Below are 21,795 nucleotides of genomic sequence, written 5' to 3'. Positions count from 1 at the left end.
CTGCCAGGCCCCTCTGCCCATGGAATTTCATAGGAAAGAATACTGGAGTGAGCTGCCATTTCCTCTTCCATGGGGCTTTCCCAACCCAGGATTAAACCGCTGTCTCCTGCACCTCCTGCATTGCCAGGCAGGCTCTTTACCACTGCATCACTGGTCTTGCATAAGGCAGTAATTTTTTTAGATACACACCAAATGCACAAGTCATGAAAGAAAAAAAAAAAAAGTTAAATCAGAGTTCATGAAAATTTAAAACTTGAGTGCTTTAAAGGACCCTATCCAGAACTTGAGAAGACAACTCACAGAGTGGGAGAGAATATTTGCAAGCCACATCTCCAGTAAGGGACTCACGTCCAGAAAACACGAAGAACACTTAGAACAACACAAAAAAGATGAATAACCTGATTTTTAAACGGACCAAATATCTGAACAGACATTTCTCCAAAGAAGATATACAAGTGGCCTTATAAGCGCAAATAATAAGCTCAAAATTACTAGTTGTTGAGGAAATACAAATCAAAACCATAATGATACACCACTTTTCACCCACTAAGATGGCTAAAATACAAAAAACAGACCAGTGCTGACAAAGATATGGATTGACTGGAACTCTCATACATAGTTGGTGAGAAATATAAGATGTTAGAGCCACTTTGGAAAATCATTTGGCAGTTCTTCAAAAAGGTAAACATGGAGTTGTCACATGATTCAGCACTTCCACTCCTATATATGTGCATAGGGAATAAAAACATATGTCCACACAAACACTTATATAGGAATGTTCATAGCAGCATTATTCATAATAACCAAGAAAGTGGAAAGAACCCAAATGCCCATCGAATGATGAATGGGTAAACATAACGGAATAATTGAGATCTTTCTTGTTCTTTAAGGTAAGCTTATATCGCTATATGCTTAACAAAATATGATATATACACACAATGGAATATTATTTGGCTATAAAAAGGAATCAAATTCTTATACCTTTCACAGCCAGGCAACTGCTCTTTTCACCCCGCAGAAGCCTAGAGAATTATTTTCTGGAGAAAGTAAGACAGAGGATCTCTGGTCTGAAAAATACCAGGTGCAGCATATAGTGGGGAGTATCCTACTGAAAAAAAAGAGAAATTCATGGGCAGTTTACATGCCCCTTGTGATAGTTAACTATCAACTAGTTTGGGCTAAGGGATGCCCAGATAACTGACAGACGTTATGTCTGTGAGGGTGCTTCTGGAAGAGCTCAGCATGTGAATTTATGAACTGAGTAAAGCACGTGACCCTCCCCCATGTGGGTGGGCATCATTCAGTCCACTGAAGGTCAAAACAGAACGAAAAGGTAGAGGAAAAAATGAATTCAAGATCTAATTTGGGACATCCATCTTCTGCCCTTGGACGTTAGCACTCCTGGTTCTTGAGCCTTTGGACTTGGACTGAATCACACCACTGGTTTTTCTGGGTCTCCCGCTTATAAACAGTGTATTTAGGACTTCTCAGCCTCCAAAATTCCATGAGGCAACTCCTTTAATAAACACATGTATATATACATACATGTGTGTGTGCATTTATATCTTCTATTCGTTCTGGAGAAGCTTGATTAACACACCCCTCTATCCTGCCTTAGTCTCCAAACAGAAGACCGAAGCCTCTCTCTCAGGAAATGGGATCTAAAAGTGCTGACATCAGGGGTTCCCCAAGCAAACAGCCAAGACAGATGGCTCTAAAGTGAAGGCCGCACCCACAAACCCCGCATCTGTGTGCAGAACTAACTTCCATCTCCTAGTGTCCCACACCCAAATACACACACATAAACAACGACAAATCGTCTACCATGTAAAGAAAAACTCTATTATGAAAGAAAGTAAAACAGAAAAAAAACTACTTAGCTGAAACCCAGACTATGCAAGGAGAAAGACACTTTCACTGATATCAGCAGGATAGAAGATATTACATCAATAAATATTTTTTTAAAGGAACTTCTGAGAAGGATGAGTATCATATACTAATGCATATAAATGGAATCTAGAAAAACGGTACTGAATAATTAATTTACAGGGCAGCAATGAAGAAACAGACACAGAGAACAGACTTATGGACATGAGGAAAGGGAAGGAGAGGGCGAGATGTATGGAGAGGGCGAGATGTATGGAAAGAGTAACATGGAAACTTACATTACAATATGTAAAATAGATAGCCAACAGGAATTTGCTGTATGGCTTAAGAAACTCAAGCAGGGGCTCTGTATCAACCTAGAGGGGTGGGATGGGGAGGGAGATGGGAGGAAGGTTCAAAAGGGAGGGGATATGTGTATACCTATGTCTGATTCATGTTGAGGTTTGACAGAGAACAACAAAATTCTGTAAAGCAATTATCCTTCAATAAAAAAATAAATTAAAAACATAAATAAATAAAAAGGAGCTTCTGGAAAGCAACTAAAACTATGATAAATAAAATTTTAAAACTTAATAGAAGGTCCAAAGGATCAAGTTGACTAAGTCATTCAGGAACTTCAGAAATAATAAAGATGAAAAATAAGAGAGGATAAATGAAAAAATAAAAGGATTAGTATAGAAGTACCAACCTATAAAAATTAGGATTGAAACAGACACATATCAGCGCATGTATCATAGGAAAATTTCAGACATTGTTGAAAAAAGGATTTTAAAGTATGTGTACAAGAGGGTACACTTGCCTCTTGAGAAACCTATATGCAGGTCAGGAAGCAACAGTTAGAACTGGACATGGAACAACAGACTGGTTCCACACAGGAAAAGGAGTATGTCAAGGCTGTATATTGTCACCCTGCTTATTTAACTTACATGCAGAATACATCATGAGAAACGCTGGACTGGAAGAAATACAAGCTGAATTAAGATTGCCGGGAGAAATATCAATAACCTCAGATATGCAGATGACACCACCCTTATGGCAGAAAGTGAAGAGGAACCAAAAAGCCTCTTGATGAAAGTGAAAGAGGAAAGTGAAAAAGTTGGCTTAAAGCTCAACATTCAGAAAACGAAGATCATGGCATCTGGTCCCATCACTTCATGGCAAATACATGGTGAACAGTGGAAACAGTGTCAGACTTTATTTTTCTGGGCTCCAAAATCACTGCAGATGGTGACTGCAGCCATGAAATTAAAAGACGCTTACTCCTTGGAAGGAAAGTCATGACCAACCTAGATAGCATATTAAAAACCAGAGACATTACTTTGCCAACAAAGGTCTGTCTAGTCAAGGCTATGGTTTTTCCAGTGGTCATGTATGGATGTGAGAGTTGGACTACAAAGAAAGGTGAGTGCCGAAGAATTGATGCTTTTGAATTGTGGTGTTGGAGAAGACTTGAGAGTCCCTTGGACTGCAAGGAGATCCAACCAGTCCATCCTAAAGGAGATCAGTCCTGAGTGTTCTTTGGAAGGACTGATGCTGAAGCTGAAACTGCAGTACTTTGGCCACCTCATGCGAAGAGTTCACTCATTGGAAGAGACTCTGATGCTGGGAGGGATTGGGGCAGGAGGAAAAGGGGGTGACAGAGGATGAGATGGCTGGATGGCATCACCGACTTGATGGACGTGAGTCTGAGTGAACTCCGGGAGTTGGTGATGGACAGGGAGGCTTGGTGCGCTGTGATTCATGGGGTCGCAAAAAGTCAGATACGACTGAGCAACTGAACTGAACTGAACTGAACTGTACAGAAGGGTGAGTTGAGGGAGTGGGTGAGTTGGGAGGAGGGGGATGGGAAGAGAATATTTGGCTCCAAATTACCCAAAGCAACTCTGGAAGCTAAGGTAATGGAAAACTGCCCCCCAAAATCTGAAGAAAATTGTATTCAAACTCCAACTACATTTAAACACAAGGGGGTGTGGCTGAAAACATTTTTAGATGTGCAAGGTCTTAAAAAATGTATATTCTGTGCATCCTTTCTCAGTAAGCTACTGAAGATGTGTTTCACCAAAATGAGGAAATTGACCCCAAAAAAGGGAAGACACAGGAAAAAGGAAGGCTGAGATAGGCAAAAGGCAGAGGAAATCCCTGGATCTGGTGAAAGCAGATTCCTGCCGGGGACCCATGGGCTAGACAAGCAGAGAGCCACAGTGCAGGAGAGGCCTCTTCAGGAAGCGTCTGGGCACATGCAGATGAACGTCAGACAACCAGTACAGAACACGAGACTGAATTAGGACAGGTATGTGGAAAGCAAAGCAACTGAGTAACACAAAGCGACTGCTGATCCCAGGATAAACAAAAAGCGTGCAGAAAATAAAAAGTAGAGTACTTCACACACACACAGTTCAGTTACGACCAGCATTTATGATCGCGATAATAAACAGTAAAACAACAATATTTAAAGGATGGGAAACATCTGTGTATGTACGTGGTAGCGACATAGAGGCTGAAGGGATCTCCCTTTAATCTTAATGGAATGTTTTAGAAACAAAGCCTAAAACCAATAATAACAACAATCCACACAGCCACAACAGGAATCATAAAGCAGCAACACAGCATGGAATTCAGTGATAAGGACTCAATTCCTTTCCTAAGTATATAGTTGATTTACAATGTTGGGTCAGTTTCTGCTGTACAGCACAGGGATTCATTTATACATATATATACATTCTTTTTTATATGCTTTTCCATTACGGCTTAGCACAGAATACTGAATATAGGTCTCTGCGCTACAGAGCAGGACCTTGTTATTTACCTATTTTATATATACAGTTTGCATATGGTAACCCCAAAGCCCACCTTCATTCCTTCCCCATCCCTACCCACCTTCTCTATGGATACGGATCCAATTCTTAAATGCTAAATATGCTCCAACCTGCACAGCAAGCTGGAGAGAGCTGCTGTGGAGGAAGGGATGGGGTGGGAAGGATGCATTAACTCATGAGACTTTTGCGTGGAATTATCTGACTGTTTAGATCAGGTGGCTCAGAGGTTAAAGTGTCTGCCTGCAATGCGGGAGACCTGGGTTCGATCCCTGGGTGGGGAAGATCCCCTGGGGAAGGAAATGGCAACCCACTCCGGTATTCTTGCCTGGAGAATCCCATGGAGCAAGCAGCCTGGTAGGCTACAGTCCACGGGGTCGCAAAGAGTCGGACACGACTGAGTGACTTCACTTCACTTCACTTTAGATCATCTGCACAGATACTTCTGGAGCAGCACTGTCCAAAAGAAATATAATGCAAGGCACAGATATAATCTTAAAATTCCTAACAGCTACATTTAATAAAAAGTTAAATAGAAATGGTTAAATTAATTTTAATAATGTGTCTTATTTAACCCAATAAACCCATCCCATTATCACTTCAGCATATAATCAATATAAAAATGTTTACATTCCTGGTGTTTTAACTAAGCTTTCAAATCAGGTATGTATTTTGTTTACCAGAACCTCAATTTGGACTGGCTACGTGCCAAGGGCTCAACAGGTTCTTGCAGTTAGTGGTGACCATAATGGAGAGTACAGTTTAAGGGATTTTGGTTTTATTATAAGAAAAGCACTTATTTTACAAACAGCTCATGTGGCTCAATATTTTTTAAAGAAAAAATCAAAAAATAGGCAGAAAACCTAAACAGATATTTCTCCAAAGAAAACATACAGATGGCCAATATGCACATGAAAAGATGCTAAATATCACCAATTATTAGAGAAATGCAAATCAAAACTACCATGAGGTACCACCTCACACCTGTCAAAATGGCTATCATTAAAAAGTCAAATAACAAATGCTGGAGAGTGTGTGGAGAAAAGGGGGCCCTCGTACACTACTGGTAGGAAGGTAAACAGGTGCAGCCACTACGGAAAACAGTGCTGAGGTTCCTTAAAAACTTTAAAAATAGAACTACCACATGATTCAGCAATCCCATTTTTGGATACATATATCCAGACAAACCTATAATTCAAACAGACACACACCTCTATGTTCACAGCAACACTATTTACAACAGCCAAGACATGGAAGCAACCTAGATGATCGCTGACAGATGAGTGAATAAAGACGTGGTACACACAAACCAACAGACTACTACTCAGCCGTGAGAAAGACAGAAATAATGCCTTCTCCAAAACTTGGATGGACCTAGACATTATTATACGAAGTGAGGACCTAGAGGTTATCACACGAAGTGAAGGACGTCAGAAGGAGAAAGACAAACACTTCCGTGTGGAATCTACTATGTAACACGAGTGAACTTATCCACAAAACAGAAACAGACGCTCAGACAGGAAGCAGAGTGGGGGCTGCCAAGGGGGAGGACGGGCTGGGGAGGGGCCGACTCGGACTCTGCGATTAGCAGGTGCAAACCAGCACACCTGGAGTGGAGAAACACCAAGATGATACTGCGCAGCAGAGAACTACAGTCAATACCCTGCAGTAAATCACAGTGGAAAAGAAGAAAAGCACTTATTTCTGAAGCCCAGATTCCTGATTTATAAAATAGGGGTAGCAATACCTAACTTAAAATTACTGAAAAGACTTAAGTACATGAAAACAGTCTCATCATTTATAAACAGTAGGCCCCGGATGAGTGTTAACAGTTATTTTTCCTTCAGTTCAGTTCAGTCACTCAGTCGTGTCCAACTCTTTGTGACCCCATGAATCGCAGCACGCCAGGCCTCCCTGTCCATCACCAACTCCCGGAGTTCACTCAGACTCATGTCCATTTACTCAGTGATGCCGTCCAGCCATCTCATCCTCTGTCGTCCCCTTCTCCTCCTGCCCCCAACCCCTCCCAGCATCAGAGTCTTTTCCAATGAGTCAACTCTTCGTGTGAGGTGGCCAAAGTACTGGAGTTTCAGCTTTAGCATCATTCCTTCCAAAGAATACCCAGGGCTGATCTCCTTTAGAACGGACTGGTTGGATGGGAAATTTTTTAAAATATCTGATAACCTTTGATTCTATTTTTTAATAGACAAAAACATCTTTCTTTATCCAAACCTAAATCATTTTAATTTCATTTTAATCTATTCACTTCTGTTCCCTGAACAATGCAATGCATATGCTTTAGAATGTTTTTTAATGATGTTCATCTTAGCAAGCCCATTTCTACAGAGGTATAAACGGAAAAAATAACTTTTTAGAAAGTCAAGAACATCTGCTTGAAAACAACATTCATAATGGTTATTCTGAAAACAAGTTAAATCTTTAAAATTACATTGTATTATCTGAGCCAGATAAACACACAGTCAGCTCCTTTAAATATATTAAATCAGGTTTGAGTAACTTCTGCTAAGAATTTAGGGAGTCCCTCTCCGGGGATATTTAGAGGATACCAGTAGTTCAGCTAGACAGAGGAACAGGGAAAACAGTACTGCCAACAAGTATCCAACCAAATCTGAAGCACGTGCGACCTAATTATTTTTAATTACACACTGGTTTTCCAGTATGTCTTCCTTTTCCAGAAGGACAGGTGGCCCACACAGAAGACTACTACAAGGCTTTAGACCATATATCTGCTGTTAGATAGATTAAGAGCCATATTACAGTGAAGGTTATATTTTCAATTCACAATAAGGTTCCAGCTGACTCTGAATCCAGAGCTGAAAAGCATATTTTTATATGAAATAATATGATCCCTAGTATAAAACAGACTGCATGCAAAAAAATAAATAAATAAAAAGCAACTGTATAATTTAATTTTATTTTTAACCCATTTTTAATACCATGTGGCATTCTGCCTCTCAATGCAATTTTTTTTTTTTCACTTGTTCCTACGGTGTTTGCAATCTCAAAAAACTAACAATTTTAGGACTACAAGACACCCTTACAGACCATCTATTCCCACGCCTGACATCTATTCCCTGAACAAGAACTTGGGGGATCAGGCCAGGGTCTCACAGCTGAAGATCAAGGGCAGAAGAGTCAGGTCATCTCACTGAGAGCTATCGAGCATCATCTGCCCCCTGCAGAACTGCGAGGTCAAAGGCTAAGTGGGCTGCCAAGGCAAGTGTGTCCTCGCTCCCGTGGCCAAGGCAGACGTTCCCAACACAGAGCACAGCTTCAAACAAGGCTGCAGGAGGGTGGTTCTCTCCTGCTCATCAAAGAAAGAGAAATAGAGGGAAAGGTAAGAGACAGAAGAGGTGGGGGGTGCGGGGAAGGGAGGAAAGGACTGCATAGCTAAGGCAAATGTTGTCTGAATCAATTTAATTACCATCATGGTATGTGACAGGGCACCAAGATAAAGCGCATAACGCATCTGGACAGCAGCTGTGTAGACCTTGAGCCTGCACACCTGCTGAGGTCCTTTAGATAAGGCACACATCCTCTGCCTCACCACAGCACTATGCAGAGGGGCTAGAAATGAACTACAGGAGCAGCTGAGGCATGAATCGAACCCAACCAATGTGCTAACTTCAAACATGGATGAAAGCACACTTACCCATCCTGGAAAGAGCAGGTTATCAAAGTTAGAAGGTGCTCAACAAAGTCTGCTGGAGGAAGAAATATTCCTGAAACAGGAGCTGACAATATTTTATGTTTGCTGTTTCTGGGAAATTTCCCCCAAATACACTGAATCTTCATTGACTTCCATAAAAAGCACCATACAGTGAATATTTCTTTGCTATTCCAGGTGAAAATTATCACCTGTCATCACAAAGGGCTGCTGAGTTGTTCCTACAGAGCTGCTCACAGTGGAGCCAGGGAAGCCTCTGCCTGTTCCCCACAGCTCTCCACGAGTGCTGCCCAAGGCTCCCTTTCCCCTCTCGGTTCTTTGACTTAATCCGATGATGCTAGAAACCTAGGGGACCAGTTTGCCACAGTGATGGGATGATTCTCAAGTTCCCCTATGAATTTGTGTGGACTCTGATGTGAAGGCTTTGTGCCCTCCGTCTCAGGTAATAAAATGGCTGTTACCTTTACGTCAGGATTAGGGCTTCTACAATGAGGAGGCTGCTGAGTCCTGAGACAGTGGACCAGGCCTTCTGGGCTAGAGCCTCAGCATTTAATTCTTTCTGCCTCAGGAGAACAATGCTGTTGGACAGGCTGACCTCTAAGGTCTCTTCCTTCTCTAAACCTCTGTGATCCAAAATCCAGCAGCTCTTCCAGGAACAAATACTGCCAAAATGTACATATGATTCCAGAGAAGAGGGTGAAAGGGAGTCCCTCCCACCATGCAACTCACCCTATGAAGCCCGGAGAGTGAAACTGGGCAAGGGCAGGCTATGAAAGGGAAAATCACAGCCAGTTCTATGCCTGAACTTAGACGCAAAAATCCTAAACAAACAGAAGCAATATATTAAAAAAAATACTTCAGAATCAAGTGAGGTTTATCCAAGGAGTGCAAGGTCAGTTTAATACTAGAACAATTACTATACTTAAAAACTAAAGCAGAATAAAAGCACATGATCATTTTAATAGAAGAAAAAAAAAAAGGAAAACACTAGAAATCTCAGAACAGAAACAAGTTAAGAAAAGCACCTACAAAAAAAAAAAAGGAGCAAACATGCTTACTGATGAATCTTAAAAGCAATTTCTTTGAAACAAGCAGAAGATGTAGATTTCTGAAAATATCATCATACTAGAATTCCACAGATTTAAAATATCTAGAGATGAATTTAATAAGACATGTGCCAGACCTCATCACATTGTTTTTCAAACTTAATGCAATCCTAGCCAGAATCCTGAACAGGGAATCTGAAGAAGAACAAAAAGGACTAAGATACATGAGAGAAGGAAAACCAAAAAAAAAGAAAAACAATGAAGGGAGTCGGTCTTACCAGATACTGCAAAACCACCACAGTGCCAGAGTAAATCAAATAATGTGCTGGCAAAGGGGAAACAATCAAAGGGGAAAGCAAAGGGGAAAGGCTGAAGGAACAGACTCCACAGACCAGAAACAAGCCCTGGGCTCAGGGAAAGGGTGATGGCAGCAGTGCTGCACATCAGTGGGAGATAAGGAGACTATTCATTTGACAAACTGTGGTCCAACGATTGTTTGTCTACTTGGAAAAAAAGAAAGCTGGACCATTACTTCACACAGTACATAAAAATCAACTACAGATGAGCTACAAACTCAAATGTGAAAAGTTCGCAGCTTTCAGAAAATGTTTTTCATGAGCTCTGAGAAAGGAGGGTATTTTTAAACTAGACACAAGAAGTATAACCCAAAAAGAAAAAGAATGCTAGATTTGGCAGTATTAAGATTAAAACTTCTCTACAGACTGGAATAAAATATTTGCAATCCACATAACCAGTAAACAACTTATAAACTAGAACATATAAAGAACTCTCAGTAGAGGACAGACATGGTAAACAAGCATGGAAGATGCTCGAATCAGTTCACGCTGATGCAAATGAGGAATCGTTTATATAGTACACCTGAAACTAACAAAGCAGTTGTTCAGTCATCCAGTCGTGTCCAACTCCTTCCGACCCCATGGACTTCAGCACGCCAGGCCTCCCTGTCCTTCACCAGCTCCTGAAATTTGCCCAAGTTCACATCCATTGTGCCATCCAGCCATCTCATCCTCTGACACCCTCTTCTCCTTTGCCTTCAATCTTTCCCAGCATCAGGGACTTTTCCAATGTGCCAGCTGTACTGGAGCTTCAGCATCAGTCCTTCCAACATGGATTCAGGGTTGATTTCCCTTAAGATTGACTGGTTTGATCTCCTTGCTGTCCAACGGACTTTCAGGAGTCTTCTCCAGCACCACAGTTTGAAGGCATCAATTCTTTGGCACCTTGCCTTTTTTATTGTCCAGCTCTCACAACTGTACATGACCACTGGCAAGACCGTAGCCTTGACTATACAGACCTTTGTTGGCTTGACTATACATAACAGTGACTATACATATACACTGACTATATTTCAATAAAAAAAAAAAAACACTCAACATCATGAGCCATCACTACATACCTACCAGAATGGCTAATAAAAAAGAGATAACATAAATTTAAAAAAAAAAATAGATAACACCAAATGCTGGTGGAGATGCATAGAACAGGCATCTCTCCTACACCACTGGTAGGACTGTAAAGATCATAGAGCCACTCTAGAAAAGAGATTGGTGACGGCTTCTTACAACACTAACCATGTACTTACCACATAATCTAAACTTTGCACTCCTGGTAATTCACCCCAGAAAAATGAAAACCTAGGCTCACATAAAAATTTGTAGCCAAATGTTCATAGTGACTTTATTCATAACAGCCAAAAACTGGAAACAGCCCAGGTGACCTTCAGTGGGTGAGTGGTTAAACAGACCCTGCCTATCTGTGCCATGGGACATCACTCAGCAACCGTAACTGAAGCGCTGACACATGCCACAGCTTGGCTGGATCATCTCAGGGGGATGATCCTCAGCGGGAAAAAAGACAATCTGAAAAGGTTATAGAATGCATGATCCCACTCATATAACATTCTTCAGACAACAAAATTATAGACGTGAAGGCCACCCTTGGGGTCAGGAACGGGGAAGTGGCAGAAGGAAGCTCTGGCAATGGACTTCTACACCGTGCTGGCGGTGCTGGTTACAGGAACAGAACCGCGTGAAAAAACAACTACACAATGCATCTAAACTGGTTCCATCTCATAAGCTCTGGAGGTTGTACCAATGTCAGCTTTCTGGTTTTAACAGCTGCACTCTAGTCACAAAAGATGTCACCACTGAAGGAAGCTGGGTGATAGGTACGGGGGACTCCGTGTACTTTTATGACAATTTTGGGCAAATCTATAATTAGTTCAAAACAAAAAGGTTGAAAAAATTAAACTTCAGTTGGGGAGGGGGGCGTGGTGGAACCACAAACAGAGAAGGGGTGTGTCAGACGCGCAGAAAGCAAGGGCGGCCTACTCGTCCCGGTGCAGGCGCAGGCCCACACGCAGGCGCCCGGGCGCGCAGCGGCCTCCCCGCCGAGCCTCCCCGAGTCTGGCGGGGCGGCGGCGCCGGTGGGCGTCTCTGACTGGCCCCTGGCGTTACTGCTGCCTCGACAACCACCCTGGGGCGGTGCGGGGCAAGGCCGTCACCGCCCTTTTATGAAACCCCAGGAGGCTGAAGTCTAAACACAGAAAGGCCGTTTGCCAGGGCTCTCTCCTCTCGGCGCCTGTCTTCCGGGACAGGACCGAGGACGCCGCAGACGGCCGTCTGCCTCCCCAGGGAGGGAAAACCACAGGCGGGATGCCAGGCGGTCTCAGACCCCGAAGAGCTGGTCGTCCTGAAGGGCCGGGGCCTCTCCAAGAAGCTCCGGTCTCCATCCTGGCACTCTCCAGCCTCGAAACCGTCACGCCAGGAACCGGAGCAGGTATGAGCCCCACCACCCCCGCACAGCTCCGAGGCCTCCACAGCCAACTCGGGCATGTGACCTTGAACACGCAGGGCCAGCACGTCCCGGCGGCACATATACGTGCATATGCCTGTCACACTAGAGAAGGTCCTCTCTTCCCAAGATCGCGTTATCCTCGGAAACCCAACGGAGCTGCTGCCTGCTCCCCGGGAGCCCTTTAGGGCTCCCCCTTCCACACCCCCTCCACTCACTTAACTCTGCTCCTCTGCCGGAAGCCAGTGTGAGGAATCCCGCCCGTGACAAGGTCATGAGGAAGGAAGCTGACATACGCAAGGCGTGCTCAGACTTCAGGGACCTCTCTGGAAATTCCTAAGCATGTACCCCAACAAAAATCTGCCGGCTTTTGTGCTCTGCTTTTCCACTCTTCTGACATTTTCTGGAAAAAGTCAATTCAGGGCTTTAGTCTTCTGCATTTGAAAGAGTGTTTCAATCCAAAAAACCCTCTGATGGCTTTCTAGCCTGCCTGCAGGACTCCTACAGCTGGGCATGTGATTGTTTGAGGCCTCCTGACTGCAGGAGGCACAGGAAGCTTAAAACATCCTAGGAATGTAGGAGCTTCCGAGGAGTCAAAATCTTTAGAATAGGACTGATTAAAGGTTTCATTTGTTGAGTCAATATTTGCTGCCAAATTTTCACATCCTTTAGTTGTAGATATAGTTAGAAAAACAAGTAGTAGACCTTGTGTTAGCAACATTAGATCTTTGAGTTAAGTACCTTCTTTGTTATATCCCACTGCACCTTTGTTCTATAGAGATGTAACTTTAATGTTAATGCTTTAAGGAGATGTAGATTAAAGAAAAACACTTCAGGGGAAACAAGATTAACATTCATTAAGGAAAAGAGCCAAAAAGTGTTAACAAACCTCTTGGCCAGAAGATAATGTAAATCACCTGAGACCTTTTGTATACCAAATGATGTATAGAAAGAGCCTGAGCTGCGAACGCTACATAATCTTGTGTTACCCATTGATCTCTGTGTTTTATCAAAAGTATAAAAGGCCTTCTGAACAATAAAGGATGGGGCCAGGGGCCAGGGGCCAGCTTCTTGGACCAGCTACTGTAACTAGTCTCCCGGCCTGGTTTCTTGGGGCTCTGGCTCCCCCCGTGTCTCTCTCTCTCTTTCTTCTTCTCTCTCTTTCCCTCTCTCTGCTCTTTAAATTCAGGCTGAATCTCCACCTGGAGCGCGGAGGCTCGCCAGGTCTACTTACTTGCCCCGGCTGTTAAGACCCGCGAGAAAGGGAGCTTAAGGCGAGGCACCCTTAGATATTCAAGCGGGCGCCAGTGGCCCAACGTAGATGGTGCAAATTCCTTGTCTGGAATTTTATTGGCCTTCCGCGTAAACCAAGCTATTCAGCCCTCTTCCTCCACTTAATCTTCTTACTACACTATAGTTTCTTAATCTAATCTTACTTTAATAAATAAACAAGTCTTTCCACGCTGACGCCGTCCACCCTTCGAATTCCCTGGATCCACCGGGGCTGGACCCCGGCACTCCTCAGTCCCTCCCCTCCCGGTGACCAGAGCTTCCTGAGGACAGGGGCCATTCTTATTCCCTCTGATAACCTGGAGCAGGGCAAAGGTAAGCGTCAAGCCTGCTAACTGGAGTCTGCTGATGTTACTGAGATCAGTGGCTACAAGACTGTGTTACTGTTTCAGATTTATACCTATTAATCTAATACATCTTTACTGTCTCCAAATCCCAAATTCCATATTAAACCCTCTAAACACGAGGTCAAGGTACTCTGGCCCTATCTCAATACACAAATAACACGTAAGTTACATATATCATGCAGCCAAAGTTGAGAGAGCTGAGATGCGTATAAATGTAAAGAAAAGATGGAAGTGTTTTGTATTGAACATTAAGGGAGATACCTGGTTGAAGTTTAGGTCATAAATGTGAGGTTTTCAGTGACTTCTGTTTTTGTCCTTAAAATACTGACATCCTTGCATTCATCTGAATGAAAAAGGTATTATTAGCCTCTACATTAATTAATCCGCAAATATCTTTAGGTTTTTCTGGACTTGTTTTACTGATCATTAAAAGATAAATGTGCACACACACAGTTAAAAAGCAAACACGCACCTTAAAAAATTACTTCCTAGGCTCCTAGCATTACTTTCAGGAGGGAACAGCAAGCTCAGGGCCTGGGGCTTAAAGCATAAATGTTAAAAAGCTTTATCAGAGCTGCCCATTCGAGTCTACATACAGTGGAATTTTTCCTTTACATGCTGTTTTTAAGAAGTTCAGAACAAGCTCCAAAAAGATCAATTTTCCAAATACCTCAAAGCATATAATTTTTATAAACATACTGAGAAGTTAAAGTATATGTCTTACAAACAGCATCTCATCCTCTACCCTGCATTCTTGAGCCCATTTTCTCTGACCTGAAAACAGGCATTCTTTCACAAAAAGTCTTCAATAGCATCTGACCTCACCAAAAATATGTAAACATCTGCGTTTTTAGTGGAGAGGGAAAGATCCTAAAATCCTTAAGAAAATTAATTTGGGGAGGGAATGGAAGTAGATGAAACAATATCACAATTGTCCTGTCATTTAAATACAAAGCAGAGATAAACTCTAATAAAGTTTGTGACCTTCTAGATTATTCTGTGGGAAAATCCAAGGCACTCTGAAATTCACATTTGTCTTCCATCTAGCATTGCTGGTCTGCATCACAAGCCAAAGCACCTACTCCAGATTTAAAAGACCAGAAATTAGCTTTAGGCTTCTAATCTCCAGACTTCAAACTCTACCAAGAATAAGCTCTCTCCTATTGTCTTAAAGTAACAAAGGCCCTAGAATTTATGAAGGAGCAACTGTAATTCAGGAATGAGAAATCATTTCGTAACCTGTTGCCCCTACTCCCCCAATCTCATTTTATCACACACACATAAAAGGACAATATGAAGAAGGAATCACAAACTTTAACAAAATACCAAGGAAAAATGATGAGTAAAGATCTTGCTGACAACAACTTTGATAAAATTTGAAAAGGTAACTACAATGTAAAAAAGTAGTGAATCAGCTTTTCCTATTATTCATATGATAATTCTGAATGCCAACGTGAACTTGAAAACAAAAACAAAAAACAAACGGAAACAACAGGAAAATAAAGCAAGTGACCAAAAAAAAAAATTTTTTTTTCCTTTTCTTTTTCTTTAAATGTAGGTCATATACTGAAATCGCCCACCAAGATTAAGTCCACAGTTCACTCTATACCCTTAACGTGGTCATCTAACCCAAGTTCTGGGCCTCCCTTTCCTGTGGGGCCCACAGAAAATCCCCACCTGGCCCTGTGTGGTTGCTTCACTAAAAAACAGCATCTAATTTTTATTTAATACTTTGTCAGAAACAGGCACTGACCCACAAGGCAGTCATGGTCTCGAGTTCTAGTAAAACTGACATGCGTTCAAATCCTACCTTTTTACATGACCGCAGACAGCCTACTCAGCACCTCCAAATCTCCAGAGAAAAGCAACTCAAAATCACAATGAGATGTCATCTCACACTTGTCAGAACAGCTGTCATCAAAAAGACAATAAATAAGTGTTGGTGATGGCCACCTGATGTGAAGAACTGACTCACTGGAAAAGACCCTGATGCTGGGAAAGACTGAAGGCAGGAAGAGAAGGGGACAACACACTGACTCGATGGACATGAGTTTGAGCAAGCTCCGGGAGTTGGTGACAGACAGGGAAGCCTGGTGTGCTGCAGTCAAAGGGGTCGCAGAGTCGTACACGACTGAGCACCTGAACTGGAGTATTGGTGAGGATGTGAAAAAAGGGGAGCCCTTATGTCCTGTAGATGGGGATTTAAATTGGTTAGCCACCATAGAAAACAGTATGGAGGTTCCTCAAATAATTAAAAATATACCTACCATGTGATGTGGCAATTCCACTTCACAGTATTCATGTGAAGAAAAGAAAAACACAAACTTGAAAAGGTAACCTGCACCTCCAGGTTCACTGAAGCATTAACCACAATAGCCGAGACAGGGGAGACATCCTAAGTGTCCATGATAGATGAATGGAGAAAGAAATTACGGTGTGTGCATTATATAATGGAATGCTATTCAGTCATGAAGAAAGGAAATCCTGCTCTTTGCGACAACATGAATGGGCATTCTTCTAATAAGACAGTGAAAGACAAATATAATATGATCCACTTTTCTGTGAAATCTAAAACAAAACAAACACCAAACTCAGACACAGAGAAAATAGTGGTGGTCATTGGTGGGGCAGGGGCGGGGGGCGGGGTGTTGAGGAAGGGATGGTAGGGGATGGTGAAATGGGTAAAGGGAGTCAAAAGGTACAAGCTTCCAGTTATGAAATAAGTAAGCCCTGAGAATGTACCACATGGTGACCAGTTAATAAAACTGTATTACACAGATAACCCTCGAACAACAAGGTCTGAACTATGAGAATCCACTTCACTTGGATTTCTCTCAATAAATACATACTACAGTATCACATGATCCACAGTTGGTTGAATTCAAAGATGTGGAATCTCAGATGGGGGCTGAGTTGGGCGCTTGTCACTGTAAAGTTGTATGCAGGTTTTCAACAGCACAGAGGGTCAGCACCCCTAACCCCCTGAGTTGTTTAACTATATATACGTATATCAAACAATTGTGTTGTACATATGAAACTATTTATTATGTTATATATAAATTATATCTCAATAAAAGAGATATATGTGACATGTTTGGCATTTAAAAAACTATAACGTTTCATTCAGAAAACATGAATGCATAAACTAAACAATGTCAAAGACAAAGTCCCAAACAAACGCAGTCTACCACTGGCACCTCCTAGGTTCTCTGTATGTGGAAGGCCTGCCCACCAAATAATTACTTTTTTTTTTTTTTCTAATGTGAAAATGACCACTATGAAAATAAAAACCACCCAAATGCCCTTCAGTTAGCAAATGTGCAAACAAATTAGCCTAACCAGTTGCTGAATATAGCAATCACAAAGGAATGAAGCACTGATACTTGCGCCAAGGATGGCTCTCAATTACAGTGAGTGAAAAAAAACCAGGCTACCCCACCCCCCAAGACAGCACATACATGGAGATTCCATTTAGATAGAATCCTGGGAAATGCAAGAGTGACAGAAAACAGATCAGCAGTTGTCTAGAAGCCCAGAGGGTTTACAAAAGGACAAGAGAAAACTTTCGGGAGGTGATGAGTACATTCACTATCTTGACTCAAGTGTTGATTTCATTGGTCTATGCATGTAAGTCACCATCAAACAGTATACTTGAAGTTTGTGCTGTTTACTGTAGGACAATCATACCTCCATAAAGCTATTCAGAGAAAAGAAAAAGATCATTAAAAAAACCTCTCACTCACACATCTTCCTGGCTCGGCATATTGTATTTAAATCACCCTCTTATGCAAATTAGTACAGCCACTATGGAGAACAGTGTGGAGATTCCTTAAAAAATTGCAAATAGAACTGCCTTATGACCCAGCAATCCCACTGCTGGGCATACACAGCAAGGAAACCAGAATTGAAAGAGACACATGTACCCCAGTGTTCATCGCAGCACTGTTTATAATAGCCAGGACATGGAAACAACCTAGATGTCCATCATCAGACGAATGAATAAGCTGTGGTACATATACACAATGGAGTATTACTCAGCCATTAAAAAGAATGCATTTGAATCAGTTCTAATGAGATGGATGAGGCTGGAGCCAATTGTGTAGAGCGGACTTTTGGACTCAGAGGGAGAGGGAGAGGGTGGGATGATTTGGGAGAATGGCATTGAAACATGTATACTAACATGTAAGAAATGAATCGCCAGTCTATGTCTGATGCAGGATGCAGCATGCTTGGGGCTGGTGTACGGGGATGACCTGGAGAGATGTTGTGGGGAGGGAGGTGGGAGGGGGGTTCGTGTTTGGGAGCGCATGTACACCCGTGGTGGATTCATGTCAATGTATGGCAAAACCAATACAGTATTGTAAAGTAAAATAAAGTAAAAATAAAAATTTAAAAAATAAAAAAAATAAAATCAATAAGAAAAAAAAATAAAAAAATAAGTCACCCTCTTTCCCAAATGGATATGTGGCCTAAAAAGTCATGAAACTACAATACCTTTCCCCGTTAGTAATTTGAATGTATGAACAAAACTTTAATAATCCTAAGATTTGAATAATACCTAATTAACATTTACATAGCTATGACCATGTGCCAAGCACTGTTTTCAGCACTTTTCTTGTATTAACTTATCTGACCCTCCTAGTAACCCTATTTTTGAGATGAAGCAACTAAGGTATAGGGCTTCCCACGTGGCACAGTGGTAAAGAATCTGCTTGCCAATTTAGGAGACTCAGGTTTGATCCCTGAGTCGGGAAGATCCCCTAAAGAAGGAAATGGCAACCTGCTCCAGTATTCTTGCTGGGAAACCCCATGGACAACCTTGCAGGCTACCGTCCATGTGGTAAGCAAGAGCCAGACACCCCTTAGCGCCTAAACAACAGACTGAAGCACGAAAGGGTTAAGTAATCAGTTTAAGCTGGCAGCGGAGGAGCTGGGATTTGAACCCAGAGAGTCTGGCTCTGGAGTTCATTTCCAGACCCATTCTGCTTGCCTGCTTACACAAGATACAGCGTAGGAAGATCAGAAGCAGTGAATGCCGCACTTGCAAAATACTTCTCTTCCTCACAGGCACGGAACATAAATATCCGCTGCATTTGGGAGCACATACAAGGGACTGAATAGAACATAGCAAGACCTTCATTCTTTTCCCAATCAATATTTAGATGGACGGAGGGAAAACAGAAAGACTGGATAACTTGCTTAGGACACACAATAAACAGCAAGCTGATGGGTTACTAAGCAGCTAGTTCACCACATTTCCAGTCCAACTCTCTTCATCATTATTTTACGTAAATCTACGAAGGAGAAAAATCTAACAAACAGCAACACAAAAAATATAAAACTCATTTGTTATTTCTCAAATACCTTAACTTCCTTAAATTCCATCCACAGGATCTCAAGACTCTACTGATACTGATCTGGGTTGTTGTTTACTTTTAACCACCCCAAGTGATTTTTTTCATAAACAGCCAAAGCTGAGAACCCCTGAATACATTAGATTTAGATTTGTTATTTTAAAATGACAGAATGCAAGGTGCCAAAAAAAGGTAAACTATGCTCCAAGGTTTTCCAAGTAGATACTGAACTACTGAAAACATACAGAATTTTCAGTTCAACTTCAAACAAATTAAAAATAAAATATGCACATAGGACAAAAGGTGTTGCATAGCAAATGTTACGTAGCAATATATGGGGCTGACAAATTCTCAACTTTTTAGAATGCTAAATTGGCATCTTGACATTAAACTGATGGATATAAAACCACATGTCCACTGCATTTAAAGCGTGGACTATACTGACCATATATTGTTTCAGAAGCACAAGTTGTAAAGAGAAAGTCTTTGTCTTTAGTCCGGGCCCTCAGTTAGTGCTGTATGAACTTAAGGTGAGCTGCTCAGGGCAGATTCTGACTCAGTGGCCTGTGGGTGGAGTCAACGGCGTTTCCAACAAGCTCCCAGGTGATGCTCAAGCGGCTGATACACAGTTCACAACTGGAGCAGCAAGGCCTTAATTACCTTGAATATTGGTTGTAAAATTAACCAGTTCGTCTACAAATCCAGGGTCCAAGAAATAAAGTGTCAGTATGATTTATTCCTAGGCCAGGAGGAAAAAGGAGCGGGGGAAGATAGGCGAAGGAGCAAATGAATACTTGTTTGTATATTATAGCAGGTCTAAAAACCAGAAAACACTGTTACTTGCCCAACCTAGTAGCTCTCAAAGTGACAGAATGGAAACTCCATGAAATAGTGGTCTTCATTTACAACAGAATCCTTACAACCTAGTACTCAACAAATGTACCAGGTACTCAACAAATGTACTGAATAAATGAATGAATATATATACAAACACAATGTATATTTATGTCACAAACCAAAAACTGGGAAGGGGAATCTGCTGCTGCTGCTGTTAAGTCGCTTCAGTCGTGTCCGACTCTGTGAGACCCCATAGACGGCAGACCACCAGTCTCCTCCGTCCCTGGGATTCTCCAGGCAAGAACACTGGAGTGGGTTGCCACTGCCTTCTCCAATGCATGAAAGTGAAAAGTGAAAGTGAAGACGCTCAGTCGTGTCCGACTCTTCGTGACCCCATGGACTGCAGCCCACCAGGCTCCTCCATCCATGGGATTTTCCAGGCAACAGTACTGGAGTAGGGTGCCATCGGCTTCTCCATACATGTAGATGTTTGATATAAACAGCTGGCCCATTCAATGTACTCCATTTCGTCCAAATAATCACAATTTCCCAGACCAAAACTTCCACTGTCAAGCCCAGGCTTCGGCACCCTTCTGTTTAAAACAACAGAGAGGAGGAAGCACAGGCATAAGGATTTAACAAAGGTTCACTAATCAAAGGAAATAACCGAAGCGGGAAAACAGCTAGGCTCACAGCTGAGTTCAAGGGAAGGAACATCTTTAGGTTCCCAGCATTTCCAAGTTCTTACCTACGATGGTGGCAGGGTTTAGGGTCGGGCTTTTGTTTAGTTACTGTCCAGGGTACCTGGCTGTGCAAACTCAGACTAGAAAGGCGGCCAGAGGCTCACAAGCCAGCCTTTGGAAGCTCGGGTGTTCGGGTGCCGACCTCCTTCCCGCTTCCCGGGCGCGCAGAGAATCCCTGCTGCCGCCCAAACACAAGATGGCCTGGGTTGCTTCGCTGCCCGCTTGAAGCCACAACCAGGACTTAAGATGGCGGCGAACACGCAGCTAACGGCCGGAAGAGCGCGCGGGATCTTCCAAAAACAAAAATGTCCTCCGTGCAAGGTCTCGCGGCTTCCAACGAGGGCCCAAACAATCATGGCGGCGAAGGGCCTCTATCTACACCGCGAACACAGCGAGCTCGATTGGCCGGTGACAAGCCAGTTTCCCGCTGTGCTAGGGAGAAGGGCGATCGAGAGGGAAAAATAAAACGCAGCATTTCTGTGACACAGAATGTTTCTTAAAAATTACTAGCACAAAAAGGGGAAAAGTCTCCTGAGTGTTTGATGGGGAACGAGTATAGAAAACACGGGCTGGCAGATGAAGGTGGCTTTCTCAATGGCGGGTGCATTGCGAGACCGTCATCCATGAGCATAACTTCTCTCACAGTTCTTTGAAAGGAAGAATGCCGTCTTGGCCCTCGAACGCATCAGCGGGAGGGGAGACGGCACGGACATGAGCTGGCCGGCGAGCGCACTCAGGGCCCTCCGACCCCGTAAGCCCCCGCGGGGACAGGGGGCGGACGCCGCGCCGCTGAGGGCCTCCCGCGCGCCCCGCTCCACAGGAGCGGCCGCAGCGGCGCCTCCTCTCCGGGTCTTCTGGGCGGTCGCTCCGGGAGACCGGGGCTGGTGAGCGGCCGCGGGATCCGGCGCGTCGCCATCGGTCAAGGCCGGAAGGCCCGGCACCCGCCGAGAGCGGTTGCTCACGTTTCCATTCCACG

The 21,795-nt window shown here is 42.9% G+C and overlaps 1 protein-coding gene across 12 annotated transcripts in view; it reads right to left on the bottom strand.

Annotated features, from left to right (window-relative positions):
• Window positions 1-21,000, bottom strand: part of SLX4IP (SLX4 interacting protein) — a 210,285-nt gene extending 189,285 nt beyond the window's left edge. For 7 of the 12 annotated variants that reach the window (XM_060397155.1, XM_042230419.2, XM_060397160.1 and 4 more), the window contains exon 1: window positions 20,825-21,000. The gene's annotated coding sequence lies outside the window, so the exon portion shown is untranslated. Of the gene's footprint in view, window positions 1-19,684 lie in introns of all 12 variants that reach the window. The other 5 variants (XM_060397156.1, XM_042230418.2, XM_060397159.1 and 2 more) reach the window with 2 other exon arrangements.
• Window positions 21,001-21,795: the final 795 nt, after the last annotated feature.

This window comes from Ovis aries, chromosome 13 (assembly GCF_016772045.2).
Source record: "Ovis aries strain OAR_USU_Benz2616 breed Rambouillet chromosome 13, ARS-UI_Ramb_v3.0, whole genome shotgun sequence".
NCBI classification, from domain to species: Eukaryota; Metazoa; Chordata; class Mammalia; order Artiodactyla; family Bovidae; genus Ovis; species Ovis aries.
The sequence above is the reverse complement of the archived record's forward strand: the minus strand, read 5'-3'. Positions and strand labels throughout refer to the sequence as shown.